Below are 16,200 nucleotides of genomic sequence, written 5' to 3'. Positions count from 1 at the left end.
ACCAAGGCACTCTGGCAAGTCAGAGACCCAGATCAGACTCAAACTCAGGCCCATAGGGCAGAGTAGAATGCTTAGGGTTTGAACCTAACTCTCCTCCTTTAGGTAGTTGTTAACCTTAGCAAACTCCTCACCTTTCTGAGCCTCATCTGTTAAAGGGGCAACAATACCTATTCCACAGGACTGTCTGCAAGCAATTGGATAGACTGAGTCCTGACCTTGAGAATTCACCTTTAAAGTCACCCCCTCCAGGAAGCCTCCCAAGACTGCCACCCATGGGTTAGGTTTCTCCTCATGGGCTCTTACAGGCCTGAGCTTTTGCCATTACGAGTGTCGCCACTGCCCATTTTTACTCTTCTCACACCCACCAGACCTTGTGTCCTTCAAGGGCGGCAAGTTTTTCTGATTCATTTATAAATCCCAAATGCCTAGCAAGGGGTCCAAATGGAGTTGGAAGAAAGTCAGTGTTCTTTTCCTCCCTCCCTCCTCCGTCCTTTCCTTCCTCTCTTTAGTTTTTCACCACACCACGCTTCCTCCTCACACAGGACAGAAGGGCTATGGTGATAGGTAGGTAGGCCCTCAGGGCTGAGACCCCAGCTCTCTTACCCTGAGCCAGCTGGGCCTTGGAGCAGCAGAGAGAACATTCTGGAGTCCGAAGAAAAAGCAATCACCCAGGGCTGTCTGGGAAAGGGCAGCGGGTGGTGTTGGCTGGAAGGGGGTGCCATATGGGCCTGGTAAACAACCAGGCCTGGAAATGTACATGCAAGGAAGGCTGTTTGTGGGGCCTTCACATCCTCCCAGAGATCACGCTGAGAGCTATCAGCCACGTGTTCCCCACAGAGGGCAGCCTGCCTGTGTCCTTCTGCAAGTTCTAGAAACAGAAGCAGAAACAGAAGGTCAGAGCTGCAAGGGGCCTTCTCCGAGGTCACTATGTCCAACCCCTCATTTCACAGTTGAAGAGTCTGAGGCCCAGAGAGGGGCAGTGACTTACCCAAGGTCACACAGCAAGCCAGGACTGGAAGCCAGGTCTCCTGTGTGCCAGCCCAGATGCTTATAAAACCAAGGAGGGAGTAAAGAAATCTTGAAAATACACCAGTATTCAAGAAGGGGGTTTAAGATGGTTTTCTTTTTTTTTTTGCCTTATCTGATCTGTCTTTGCAAAAATTTCTAACATGATCATATATCCTTTTCTTAGTCATCTAGTGTTGCTATAACAGAAATACCACAAGTGGATGGCTTTAACAAAGAGAAATTTATTTCCTCACAATAAAGTAGGCTAAAAGTAAAAATTAAGGGCGTCAGCTCCAGGCAAAGGCTTTCTTTCTCTGTCGGCCTTTTTGTCACTTTCCCCAGACTGGGAACTTCTCTGCGCAGAGACCCCAGGTCCAAAGGAGGAGCTCTGATCGTGGCACTGCTTTCGTGGTGGTATAAGGTCCCCAACTCTCTGCTTGCTTCCCTTTCATCTCTTGTAAGATAAAAGGTAGTGCAGGCCACACTCCAGGGAAACTCCCTTTACATTGGATCAGGGATGTGACCTTAGTAAGGGTATTACAATCCCACCCTAATCCTCTTTAACATAAAATTACAATCACAAAATGAAGGACAACCACACAATACTGGGAATAATGGCCCAGCCAAATTGATACACACACTTTTGGGGGGACATAATTCAATCCATGACAATCCTTTAGTAAGCAGAAAGAAAAAAAATCATGGAGCAAAAGGTACCTGTAGGAATCACTGGCTTTTGTCTTGAGAAAAATGGGATCAGAACTGCAGTCTTACTGCTTTTTCTCCCACTGGGCCTTCCTGGGACCCCAGTGAGATAGTCAGCTTCAGAGCTGTCAGCTTCTCTCCAGCTGTCGCTTGGGCTTACAGTGGGACCAAGACAGAAGCCTAGACAGGGATCAGGAGCCCTGGTTTCCTCAAGTAGTGTATCTTTCTCTCTTTACTTCCCTGAACTAGATCTTCCACCTGACTGGGTCTCAGTTTTTCTATCTGTAAAATGGAAGCTATCAATGGAAGACAGAAACATATGAATGCTGGGGTGTGGAATCTGTGCTCCCCTGCTTCTTTACTTCATGAGTTAGGCAAGCCATTTAAATTCCAGGGACCTCGGTTTCCTCATCTGTAAAATGGGGCTTATACCTCATTAGGTTGTTGTGAAGATTAAATGAGTTAATATTTGTATTATGATTTGCATATCGTGCATGTTATATACGTTACTTATTTTAATAAAAATAAATCATCATTTTCCTGACTGGATAAACAGTGAAGATCAAATGGCTGGGTGGTTATTATCATTGTTATTCTTGGCTGGTCCTCAGGCAAGGGAGCTTTTTCAGGATTGGAAGCAGCCTGGCCCAGTCTGAGCCTTGAGCAGTCCAGCCTCCCAACAGCACCTGTAACGCCCCGCACAACTGGCAGAGCAGAGTACCCTACCCTCCCTCAGGCCCAGGTCTAAGGCAGCCTCTTTCCAGGGAGTCAGGGAACCAGGGTTACAGGGTGAGTCGGGAGCCTCAGGGATTCCTGCTTAGACGCAACTCTGACCTTTCACCCCGCCCGCAGGGCCTCTGCTGCTTGCTGTGCCCTGCTGACCTGGCAGCCCTAACCAGTTGCCTCTGAACCCCTCCTTCTTAGACTCTTCTCATGCTGCTTCCTCTCCCAGAAACATCCAGATAGATTCCCTCCCTGACTCTCCCGGCTCCCCTGCTTTTGCCCAGAGTGTCTAGTTGGCATTTTCCCCAACACCCACAGTCACAACTACCCACACACGAGCCTTCCCTCCCCAACGCACACGCACACTATTTGACCTTGGAGTTTTCTACATACCTGAGCTCTAAAACCAAATCCTCCATTTATAGCTGTGTAACCTCAGCTGGAGCGGGCATTGGTGGTTCAGTGGTAGAATTCTTCCCTTTCATTCAGGACACACAGGTTCGATTCCCAGCTGATACACCTCATGCACAGCCATGCAGCCACCACCCATCTCTCAGTAGAGGCTTGGGTGTTACTATGATACTGAACATGTTACAGCAGAGCTTCCAGACTAAGATGGAGTAGGAAGAAAGGCCTGGTGATCTGCTTCTGAAAATCAGCCAGTGAAGACCCTATGGACCACCACAGTCCAAATCCACAGCTGATCTTGGGGACGGCACGGGACCGGCAGCTTTTCCATCCGTCACGCGTGGAGTTGCTGTGAGTCAGTGGCCAACTTGATGGCAGCTAACAACCTTAGCTGACCCTGAGACTCAGTTTGCTTATCAGTAAATGGGGATCATACCTGCCTTGGAGGGCTTTGTAAGGCTTCTATAGGATAATATGTGGGAGATGCTTAGCCCAGAGCTTAGAATGTGGCACATGCTTAGTAAACAGTAACTTTGGTTATTGGTGAACCTGTTGCCTCCTCCAGCAGCCTGAGCATGCTTCAAGCAGAGGGCTAAATCCTCATCTACCCCAGGACCCCCTGGAGCAGCCGACCAGTGCCTGGCACAGAGGAGGTGCCCAATACACATCCCAGGGCTTGACTTAAGACCTGTCCTCTGGCTCTCAGTGTTTGCCCGGCAAGTGACCCGGTGTCCCTCTGCATGTGGAGGAACAGCGGTGCCTGTGGGGCTGGGGGAGGTGCTCCTGAGGGGCCTCTTGGCTCCTGCTTGTCTAGTCTGCTCTCCTTCAGGGGGGCCAGCAGCTGTCTCCTCCCCAGCCTGGGCATCCACGGGAGATCTCTGGGCTATGGAGCTGCTGAGCTAATTAAGAATGACAAAGCACCAGGTAATTGCCAGCCATTGACGAGTCCCCTGCCTCTTCCTGCCCCTCCTTCCCCTGCCCTCCTTGGCACTGTCTGGCCTGGAGGTCACCGCCCAGATGAGGAGGCAGGCAGAGTGGCGTAACTGAATACAGGCTGGTGTCAGGAGGTCTGGAGGCTGGCTGCCCCCACCACCCACTTGCCCTGGGACCCTGGGCAAAGAAGTTCCCTTATTATATTAGCTCCATTTCCTCCTCTGCAGGGCTCTTGACCTTGTGTTAACCCATTGCCATCGAGTTGATTCCGACTCATAGTGACCCTATAGGACAGAGTAACCAGCCCTTGTCTTAAGAGGGGGTGAAAGGAAGGACAAGGCTAACTGGCTGGGCTAAAGGGGCTCTGCGGAGGGACTGGGCTGCACCTACTGAATTGGTCGAGTTCAACAAGGCGGACAGCCCCGGGTTTGAATCTCAGCTCTGCCACCCAGTAGCTGTGTGACCTTAGGCAGGTCAACTAACTTCTCATCTGTAAAATGGGGAGATGCTTGAGAGCACTTAGCTTTTACTAGGAGAGCCTACACTTGCTCTAAACCTCTGCTTCTAACGGAGAGCCCTGGACAGGCCTATCCCTATCGAGGTGAGTACAGACTAAGGATGGAGAAACTTGTAGAGCAATTCGATAGCGTAATTTTATGTCTGTTGAATCTAATAATAAAAAGATTAGGTTTATTTTTTGGTCTTTATTTTTTTCTAGTAATTCATTTTCATTGTATCTTACAAAACTATTGGTCTGTGACAATAGGAAAATTTTTTAAAATAGGTCCTTTTTCACAGGTGGTTTGAGAAGGACTGCTTAGGGGACTTCGTAAAACAGGTGTGGTGGTAATCTCACCACAATATTTACATAGTTCTAGGGTTTGATTTCCAGGAAGTTTTCAACTTCTGTGGCTCCCAGCTTCTCAGATTATTTGCTCAGCATACAGATTGAATAGGCATGGTGAAAGGATACAACCCTGATGCACACCTTTCCTGACATTAAACCAATCAGTGTCCCCTTGTTCTGTCTGAACAACTGCCTCTTGATCTATGTAAAGGTACCTCATGAGCACAATTAAGTGTTCTGGAATTCCCATTCTTCGCAGTGTTATCCATAGTTTGTTATGATCACACAGTCGAACGTCTTTGCATAGTCAGTAAAACACAGGTAAACATCTTTCTGGTATTCTCTGCTTTCAGCCAGGGTCCATCTGACATCAGCAGTGATATCCCTGGTTCCATGTCCTCTTCTGGATCTGGCTTGAATTTCTGGCAGTTCCCTGTCGATATACTGCTGCAGCTGCTTTTGAATGATCTTTAGCAAAATTTTACTTGTGTGTGATATTAATGATATTCTTCGATAATTTCTGCATTCAGTTGGATCACCTTTCTTGGGAATAGGCATAAATATGGATCTCTTCTAGTTGGCTGGCCAGGAAGCTGTCTTCCAAATTTCTTGGCATAGACGAGTGAGCATTTACAGTGCTGCATCTGTTTGTTGAAATATCTCAGTTGATATTCCATCAATTCCTGGAGCCTTGTTTTTCGCCAGTGCCTTCCCAGCAGCTTGGACTTTTTCCTTCAGTACCGTTGGTTCCTGATCATGTGCTACCTCCTTATGGTTGAACATCGATCAATTCTTTTTGGTATAATGACTCTGTGTATTCTTTCCATCTTCTTTTGATGCTTTCTGCGTTGTTTAATATTTTCCTCGTAGAATCCTTCACTATGGCAACTTAAGGCTTGAATTTTTCCTTCAGTTATTTCAGCCTGAGATACGCAGAGCATGTTCTTCCCTTTTGGTTTTCTATCTCCAGCTCTTTGCACGTCATTATAATACTTTGTCTTCTCAAGCTACCCTTTGAAATCTTCTGTTCAGTTCTTTTACTTCATCATTTCTTCCTTTTGCTTTAGCAACTCGATGTTCAAGAGCAAGTTTCAGAGTGTCTTCTGACATCCATTTTGGTCTTTTCTTTCTTTCCTGTCTTTTTAATGACCTCTTACTTTCTTCACGTATGAAGTCCTTGATGTCATTCCACGACTTGTCTGCTCCTTGGTCATTAGCGTTCAACATGTCAAATCTATTCTTGAGATGGTCTCTAAATTCAGGTGAGATATACTCAAGGTCTTCTGGCTCTCATGGACTTGCTCTAATTTTCTTCCGTTTCCACTTGAACTTGCATATGAGCAATTGATGGTTTGTCTGATCTGCAGTTGGCCCCTAGCCTTGTTCAGACTGCTTATATTGAGCTTTTCCATTGTCTCTTTCCGCAGATGAAGTCAATCTGATTCCTATGCATTCATCCCGCAAGGTCCACATGTATAGTTGCTGTTTATGTTGGTGAAAAAGGTATTTGCAAAGAAGAAATCATTAGTCTTGCAAAATTCTATCATGCGATCTCCACCATTGTTTCTATCGTCAAGGTCATATTTTCCAAAAACTGATCCTTCTTCATTTCCAACTCTGTGAAGAAGAATGGGCATCAGGATTGGAGGAAGATGCATTAACAACCTGCATTATGCAGATGACACAACCTTGCCTGCTGAAAGTGAAGAGGACTTGAAACACTTACTGATGAAGATCAAAGACCACAGTCTTCGGTATGGATTACACCTCAACCTAAAGAAAACAAAAATCCTCACAGCTGGACCAATGAGCAACATCATGATAAATGGAGAAAAGGATGAAATTGTCAAGGATTTCATTTTACTTGGATCCACGATCAATGTCCGTGGAAGCAGCAGTCAAGAAATCAAAAGATGCGTTGCATTGGGCAAATCTGCTGCAAAAGACCTCTTTAAAGTGTTGAAAAGCAAAGATGTCACCTTGAAGGTGCACCTGACCCAAGTCCTGATGTTTTTAATTGCCTCATACGCATGCAAAAGCTAGACAATGAATAAGGAAGACTGAAGAAGAATTGATGACTTTAGATTGTGGTGTTGGTGAAGAATATTGAATCTACCATGGACTGCCGAAAGACCAGACAAATCTGTCTCGGAATAAGAATAACCAGAAGGCTCCTTAGAAGCAAGGATGGCGAGACTACATCTCACATGTTATCAGGAGGGATCAGTCCCTGGAGAAGGACATCATGCTTGGTAAAGTAGAGGCTCAGGGAAAAAGAGGAAGACCCTCAATGAGATGTTTTGATACAGTGGCTGCAACAATGGGCTCAACCATAACAATGATTGTGAGGATGGCTCAAGACCAGGCAGTGTTTCATTCTGTTGTACGTAGGGTGGCTATGGGTCAGAACCAACTCGATGGTACCTAACAACAACAACAACAGCTCCCAAAGGGTCCTGGTGGCACAGCGGTTGAACATTTGGCTGCTGACCAGGTCTGCAGTTTGAATGCACCAGCCACTCCTTGGAAACCCTATGAGGCAGTTCTACTCTGTCCGACAGAGTCTGGCTTTCAAGGCCTTTCTCATTCTAATCCCAAGCTACCTTCCTGTCTTGCCTCCTCCCCAACTGTACACCCTCATCATACAGCCCTGCTTTCTTTCCCCAAACTCCCCATGCGCTCTTACTCTGCCATGCTTTTACCTATGCTATTCCTTGTACCTGGAATGCCTTTCCCTACTTTGTTCTCCAACTGGCAAACTCCTATTGATCCTTCAAGGCCCAGAACAAATGTCACCACTCCTGGGAAGCCTTTCCCAATGCCACCCCCGGCAGCAGCGTTAGTTGTTCCCTTCTCCATGCTCCCACAGTGCAGCATAATATGTGGGGGCAGGACATTGTACTGGTTACAGCTACAGACTCAGTAGGTTTCAGACCTGATTTTTCCGCTTTATGATCTTGGACAATCTGGGGTGCCATGAGTTGGAATTGGCTCAGTGGCAATGGGTTTGGTTTTGGTTGGGTAATCTTGGGCTGAACCTCAGTTTTTCCATCTGTACAGTGGGGTCTACTGTGAGGAATGTAGATGAGGTGTGAAAAGCTCACAGCCCCCGGCACAGAGCAGAGACTCAAGCTGTGGTGGCTGTTGTTAATATTATGTCTGTCTCTCTACTAGATCAGTTGCTTCTTGAGAGCAGACATTTGAAAAGATCCGATTTACCTGGGTGTTTTTGTTTCCTAGCACAGGGCTTGCACAGAGGGATGTGTTGGATACAGTTCTCTCGCTGGTCCCTGCCGCATTGTGCTGGCAGTTGTGGCTCCTTTTCACTGGAGAGCTGATAAACCAGCTCTCTGAAAGAAAAAAAGAGAAGTCCTGATTTGGAGCGTTTGTCAATTTCCATGGTGTAAATACACCTACCATGGCCAATTTCGAGCTACTGAAAGTTAACAACCAACCTGCAAAACTCCTGGATACTTAACAGTCTGCTCTGGTGAGCTGTCCAGATCCAGCGCCCTTCTGAATGTTACTATTCTGAGCGGAGGAGCAGCCAGAGCAGGCCCAGGCCCCCAACGGGGGGTGGGCTGCCCTCCCATGCCTTTGGTCCAGCCAGCACATTGAGGGCCACCCAAGGGAAGGGCCAGAAGGTTAGCCATGCCCTACACAGAGGTCCTCACTCATTCCTTCCCCCGCCCCCCAGCCTATTTTTTCTCTGGGATAAAAGCCTGTGAAATTGCTCATCTTTCTTCTCCCTCTGAGGACGAACAGTGGGCCTAGCAGATCCATCCATCAATGACTCTTAGGGGCCTGGAAAGGTAGGAGCTGCCTGTGTAGCTACACAGGGGCCAGTTTGCAATAGCCCTGCCCACAGTGTCCCTTGGTCATAAAAAAAAAAAAAACAGCTTGTGTACAACTTCCTCTAAGCTCCTCTCCTGCCTCCCTCTCCTTTAGTCGTGCCGGCCTCCGAGCCCTTGCTTATACAGGTCCTTTTGCATGGAATGCCCTCTCCCCCATGCCCCATTCTCCATCCTACAGAATCTTTACTACGGCTTGGATGCTCAACTGAAACACCATTGCCTTTAGGAAGTCATTTGGAATCCCTCCAGGCCAACAGGAGTGGCTCTAGCCCTCCTGGCAGGCACCGTGTGTGCAGGCCTCCACTGCCCCTTCTCCAGCTCCTTGCCCCCTCCCCCTACAGCAGGAGTTCTCCCTGGGATGTTGGTTAAAAAGGTAGATTCCCAAGCAGCACCCCAGAGCTGCTGTATCCACAGGTGGGGTCCAGGCATCTGTGCCCCAGGAGATGTGTATATTGGTGACCTGAGAACTTGACCTTGAGAAACCCTGGCCTAGCTCACAGGGACTGAGCCTGATTCACCTGGAGAACCCATGACCCCTCACCTAGACCAGGTGCTCAATATGCGCTTGTTGGATTGAGTCCAGTGTTTGCTCCTGAGGCCAGCCTGTCTGCAAGGCCCATCCTGCCTGGCTGAGCTCAGGGGTGCTCCTGCACTTGTCCTCTGATGGCGCTGGGACCAGGGCTGAGGGGTAAGAGGGACGAGTGCAGGGAGTCTTGCCTCTCTAAACACTGCTGCTTAGATTTCAGTCTCCTTACTGGTAAAATAGAGACAGATAGCAGCCGTCCAGTCGGCTCTGACTCAGGGCAACCCTGTGTACAACAGAATGAAACGTCGCCCAGTCCTGTGTCATCCTCATGATCACCAGCATGTTCAAGTCCATCATTGCAGCTACAGTGCCAATCCACCTCATTAAGGGTCACGCTCACCCTCATGCTGGCCCTCTGCTTTACCCAGCACAATGTCCTCCTCTAGCAGTTGATCCCTCCTGATGACATGTCCGCAGCAAGTGAGTTGGAAAAAGTTCTGTTGAGATCCATAGGGTTTTCACTGGCTGATTTTTGGAAGTAGATCATCAGGCCCTTCTTCCTAGTCTGTCTTAGTCTGGAAGCTCCCTGGAAACCTGTCCACCATGGGTGATCCTGCTGGTATTTGAAACACCAGTGGCGTAGCTTCCAGCGTCATGATAACACAGAAGCCACCACAGTGCAACAAACTGACAGAAACAGGCAGAGATAATAGCTACCTCACAGGATTACCGTGATGATTAAATGAGATCATGTCTGAAGAGCCTTTAGCACCGTACCTGGGCCTGACACATGGTAAGTGCTCAATAAAAATCTACATTTAGAAGTAATTTCCTAGCCTGGCTCATAAGACTATGCGAGCTGACCGCCGCCTGCCTCTCCCATCTCAGTTTGCAGCACTCTCCCCCTTGCTGATTGGCCTCTCTTTTACCTTAGATTAGCCAAGCTCATTCCCAACTCAGGGCCTTTGCACGTGCTGTTCCCACTGCTTAGAATTCTTTTCCCCTGATCTTCTCGAGGGGGTTCCTCCTTGTCTCTCAGATTTTGGCTTAAATGTCATCTCTTCAGAGAGGCCTTCCTTGGCCACCAATCTGAAAGATTTTCCCAGTTACCTGATTTTATTCTTCTATAGAATATTTGGAAACCCTGGTGGTGTAGTGGTTACTACATATGTAGCTACAGCTGCTAACCAAAAGGTCAGCAGTTCAAATCCACCAGGCGCTCCTTGGAAACTCTGTGGGGCAGTTCTACTCTGTCCTATAGGGTCACTATGAGTCGGAATCAACTCGACGGCAAGGGGTTTGGGTTTTTTTTTTTTTTTTTTGTATAGAACATTTATTGCTGACTGATGTTCTTTAGTTCTTTCTTATCATCTGACACCACCTGCTCAGACTGTCAAGAGCAGGAGCTTCGTCTTTCCCACTCACCACTCTGAGCCTCAAACCCTGCCCAGCCTAGGTGGGGTCAGGTAAATGTTCATTATATTAACCCTTATTATTAAATATCCAGAATCTGACAACCACCTTTCCAGGCTGATCCAGGTCTCCACCATCCTTCTCCTGGATTGTTGCAATAGCCCTGCTTGTCTTCCAGCCTCCCTGCAGCCAATTTTCAACCCAGCAGGGATCCTTTTTTTTTTTTCCTTTTGTTGTAATGTGTGTGTGTGTGTAAAACACAACATTTGCCAATTCAACATTTTTCAGGTGTATGATTTAGTGATGACACATACATTAATCACGTTGTGCGACCATCATCTATAACCATTGGCAAATTTCCCACCATAAACTCATTGATTCCTAAACAACAAATTCAGGACTGTACATGTGCCAAGAAGCCCTGGTGGTGCAATGATTAAGCACTCAGCTGCTAACCCAAAAGTCGGCAGTTTGAACCCTCCCAGTGGCTACACAGGAGAAAGACCTGGTGATCTGCTCCCGTATAGATCACAGCTAAACAAACAAATCGGGAGCAGTTCTGCCCTGTCACAGGGGTTGCTATGAGCTGGAATTGGCTTGATGTTACTGGGTGGAAACCCCAGGTGCTTGCTAGGCATGACTCGTATGGGCCGATAAACAAGAGACCCAGGTGGGAGAATATGAAAGGCACCTTTACTTCCTTGTACAAGGAAAGGGAGTCAGTCAGAGCTGCTGCTGCCAAGACCGTTTCCCAAGGGCGGGCAGGCAAGTTACTTTTAAGGGGTTTGCAAGTAGGGAGTTCATACAAATTATGCCAGCGACATTCTTGATCATACCATGTAGGCGCAATGGGGTTTACATATAACCTCCAGGCAAAAGCAGGATTCAAATGCAAAGCTGGGGTGGAGGAAGACCAGCAAAGGAAACAGGATTTTGAATATAGCACTGTAGGGGCTCTGGCTCGTTGATGGCACCCAACAACATACATTTGCCTATTCTTATTTCATATAAGTAGATTCATACAATATTTGTCCTTTTGTGGTTGACTTATTTCACTCAGCGTGGTGTTTTTCAAGATAGCAGGAATCCTTTTAAAATCTAAGTCAGATCATGCCGCTCCTCTACTGAAAACCCTCCCTTGGCTCTCCCTTTCTCTCAGATTAAAAACCCAAGACCTTAGACTGTCCTTCAGGACAGTTATGGATTGAACTGTGTCCCCCAAAAATGTGTGTCACCTTGGCTAGGCCATGATTCCAGTATTGTGTGATTGTCCACCATTTTGTCATCTGATGTGATTTGCTAGTGTGTTGTAAATCCTGCCTCTATGGTGTTTATGAGGCAGGATTAGAGGCGGTTATGTTAATGAGGCAAGACTCAATCTACAAAATTAGGTTGTGTCTTAAATCAATCTCTTTTGAGTTACAAAAGACAGAAATGAGCAGAGAGACAAGGGGACTTCATACCACCAAGAAAGCGGTGCCAGGAGCAGAGCACATCTTTTGGATCCGGGGTCCTTCGTGGAGAAGGTCCTGGACCAGGGGAAGATTGATGACAAGGACCTTCCTCCAGAGCTGGCACAGAGCTGACACCTTCCCCTGGAGCTGGCCCTCTGAATTTGGACTTCTAGCCTCCTAAATTCAAGCCTCGAGTTGCAATAGTGAAGGATTCCATGGGGAAAATATTAAACGACACAGGAAGCATCAAAAGAAGATGGAAGGAATACAGAGTCATTATACCAAAAAGAATCAGTCGATATTCAACCATTTCAAGAGGTGGCATATGATCAGGAACCGATGGTACTGAAGGAAGAAGTCCAAGCTGCTCTGAAGGCATTGATGAAAAACAAGGCTCCAGGAATTGATGGAATATCAATTGAGATGTTTCAACAAACAGATGCAGCACTAGAGGTGCTCATTCGTCTATGCCAAGAAATATGGAAGACAGCTTCCTGGACAACTGACTGGAAGAGATCCATATTTATGCCTATTCCCAAGAAAGATGATCCAACCGAATGTGGAAATTATAGAACAATATCATTAATATCACATGCAAGCAGAATTTTGCTGAAGATCATTCAAAAACGGCTGCAGCAATGTATCGACAGGGAACTTGCCAGAAATTCAGGCCGGTTTCAGAAGAGGATGTGGAACCAGGGATATCATTGCTGATGTCAGATGGATCCTGGCTGAAAGCAGAGAATACCAGAAGGATGTTTACCTGTGTTTTATTGACTATGCAAAGGCATTCGACTGTGTGGATCATAACAAACTATGGATAACACTGCGAAGAATGGGAATTCCAGAACACTTAATTGTGCTCAGGAGGAACCTTTACATAGATCAAGAGGCAGTTGTTTGGACAGAACAAGGGGATACTGATTGGTTTAAAGTCAGGGAAGGTGTGTGGCAGGGTTGTATCCTTTCACCATACCTATTTAATCTGTATGCTGAACACATAATATGAGAAGCTGGACTGTATGAAGAAGAAAGGGGCATCAGGATTGGAGGAAGACTCATTAACAACCTGTGTTACGCAGATGACACAACCTTGCTTGCTGAAAGTGAAGAGGACTTGAAGCACTTACTAGTGAAGATCAAAGACCACAGCCTTCAGTATGGATTACACCTCAACATTAAGAAAACAAAAATCCTCACAACTGGTCCAATGAGCAACATCACGATAAACGGAGAAAAGATTGAAGTTGTCAAGGATTTCATTTTACTTGGATCCACAATCAACAGCCATGGAAACAGCAGTCAAGAAATCAAAAGACACATTGCATTGGGCAAATCTGCTGCAAAGGACCTCTTCAAAGTATTGAAGAGCAAAGATGTCACCCTGAAGACTAAGGTGCGCCTGACCCAAGCCATGGTATTTTCAATTGCATCATATGCATGTGAAAGCTGGACAATGAATAAGGAAGACCAAAGAAGAGTTGACGCCTTTGAATTGTGGTGTTGGCGAAGAATATTGAATATACCATGGACCGCCAAAAGAATGAACAAATCTGTCTTGGAAGAAATGCGTCCAGAATGCTTCTTAGAGGCAAGGATGGCAAGACTGCGTCTTACATATTTTGGACATGTTGTCAGGAGGGATCAGTCACTGGAGAAAGACATCATGCTTGGCAGAGTACAGGGTCAGCGGAAAAGAGGAAGACCCTTAACAAGGTGGATTGACACAGTGGCTGCAACAATGAGCTCAAGCATAACTACGATTGTAAGGATGGCGCAGGACCGGGCAGTGTTTCGTTCTGTTATGCATAGGGTCGCTATAAGTCGGAACCGACTGGAAGGCACCTAACAACAACAGCCTCCTAAACTGTGAGGAAAAAAAACTTCTGTTTGTTAAAGCCATCCACTTGTGGTATTTCTGTTATAGCGGCACTAGATGACTAAGACAAGGACCGTACACAACTTGCCCCCCTCTCTCCCTCACTCCCTCCACTTCAGCCACACTGGCCTCCTTGCTACTCCTTGAACATACCAGACATACTCCCAACTCAGGGTCTTTGCACTTGCTGTTCCCTCTGTCTAGAACATCTTTCCCACAGAAATTCACATGGTAACTTATTCCCTCTTGCTCTTCACGTCTTTGCTCAGGAGGCTTACTGGCAGAGTGGGGTGCCTCCAGGCACTTGGCGGAGCTAGGCTTACCCACCCACAGGGCTAGAGAGCTGAGCGTCTTTGGGTTGAGCAAGTGGGGTGCCTCTGGGCACTTATTGGTGGAGCTAAAGTGCTCTGTAACCCTTGGCTGAGCAGGGCAGAGGCTGGGCCGAGAGGGCGCCGATGGCCAGAGAGAGGCCTGCCTGTGGGCATGGCTGAGAAGAGGCAGTCCTGATCAAAGAACTGTGTCCTGAGTCGTTCCTGATCCTGAATTGTAACCTGTTACTTCCCTAAAAAAACCCCGTAATTGTATTTTCTGTGAGTTCTGTGTGGCCATTGAACGAATTATCAAGCCCAGCAGAGAAGTAGAGAGTACTGTGGGAAGGATGACTGGTGTCAGAATTGGCGAAAAGCCTGGAGAGAGGAGATGTATCTGACCTCCACCTAGTAGGAATCAGCCTTGAACTGTTGATCTTGAGTCTCCTTCCCCCTTGTGATGTTAGATGAGGGCCAATGCTGTCACCACACCATTTTTACAGTATTCCTGTGCCCTGAGAGTGTCCCTGTGCCCTGAGAAACCATCCCTCGCTCTGTGTCTGGGAATCGTCTCTTCTTCTTTCCAACCTTTCTGAGTCTGGTTCGTGTCTGTATCTTCTGGCCACCTCCAGGCACCCCCAGGGATGAGCCATGAAATATGAATTGTGTAATTTCCGTGATTTCAGATATGATTTTAAATGTTCTGACATGTGTATTTAAAACTGGCATTAAATCAAACCCACTGCCACTGAGTTGGTTCTGAGTCATAGTGACCCTCTAAGAGTAAAACTGCACCGTAAAGTTTCCAAGGCTGTAAATCTTTATGGAAGCAGATTGCCACATCTTTCTCCCACAGAGCAGCTGCGGGGTTTGAATCACTGACCTTTTGGTTAGCAGCTGAGCACTTAACCACTGTACCACTAGGGCTCTTTAAAACTAGCATTGCAAAATACAAAGATGAATGGCCAAATCCATGCTAGTAATTTAACTGTTTAATATTTCTTTACTTAGAACGACAACTAGCAAATAAACGCAATGGCAGATTGAGAGAGAGACTGCAGAAAGAAAGAACAAGTTTCATGTGTATCTTTAAAGGCAATTTTTTCTCGTCTTTTTGAACAAGGGGCCCCACATTTTCATTTCGGACAGGATCTGCAAATCCTGTAGCTGGCCTTGTCTCCGTCACTCCCAGTCACCTTATTATAGCACTCATCACATCTAACATTCTGTATGACTTACTTATCACGACTATCGCTTATGGTCTGCTTCCCCAACTAGGATGTGGGTGCCTGGAGGCCAGGGGTTTTGTCTGTGTAGTTTGTGGTGTTTCCCCCAGGGCATGGGGGTTCCCAGGACAGGGAGGTTAATATCCAGGGATGTTGAATGAAGGGACACTCTCTGGCGTGACTTCAGCCCATCAGGCTTTCTATTCCCAGCAGTCTGGGCTTCAGTTCTTTTTCTTTGTCCATTTGGCCCAGACGTAGAACTTCAGGGTTCCGGCATTCCTCTTTGGCCCTCAGCGATTCAGCCTTTCGACTTCCTGTCCCCCAGCACTGTGGGTGCAAATGGCGGCTGCCCTGCAAGCTGCACAGGCTTCCCACCCGCCTGGGATTCCTTAGGTCACTTCCATCGATTGTCTTTGGCTGCAATTTCTGGAGTCAATCTTTCCCCCTCGGAAAAGTTCCCTTGCTGATTTCCCCATCTGCTTCCAGCTTCAAATCCTTTTTGGCTCCAAAACCTCTCTTGGGGCTTCCTCGGCCCCTTCTGTCTCTAACTGCCAGGCTGACCTTGGGCAAGCCAGCCACTCACCTCTTGAGAGGTCCCTTGTGGAATGGGGGAGGGAGTGCCTTTGTCCCTCCCTCCTCCCAGGGAGGGGTGGCAGGGGCCTGAGTCCTTTAGAGGAACAATACTGGATGAAAAGAAGTTGCTTCCAGCAAGCTTTATTTGCTGTGAACGCTGCACCCCGATGCTTCCCTGATGCCCATGACCCTACTCTTCTCCATTCTCCTTTGTTGTTGTTGTGTGCCTTGAGTTGATTCCAACTCATAAAGACCCTATAGGACAGAGTAGAACTGTTCCACAGGGTTTCCTAGGCTGTAATTTTTATGGGAGCAGATCCTTAGGTCTTTTCTTCCTCGGAGC

The sequence above is a fragment of the Elephas maximus genome, chromosome 3 (genome assembly GCF_024166365.1).
Source record: "Elephas maximus indicus isolate mEleMax1 chromosome 3, mEleMax1 primary haplotype, whole genome shotgun sequence".
NCBI classification, from domain to species: domain Eukaryota; kingdom Metazoa; phylum Chordata; class Mammalia; order Proboscidea; family Elephantidae; genus Elephas; species Elephas maximus.
This window is presented reverse-complemented; position numbering follows the sequence as displayed.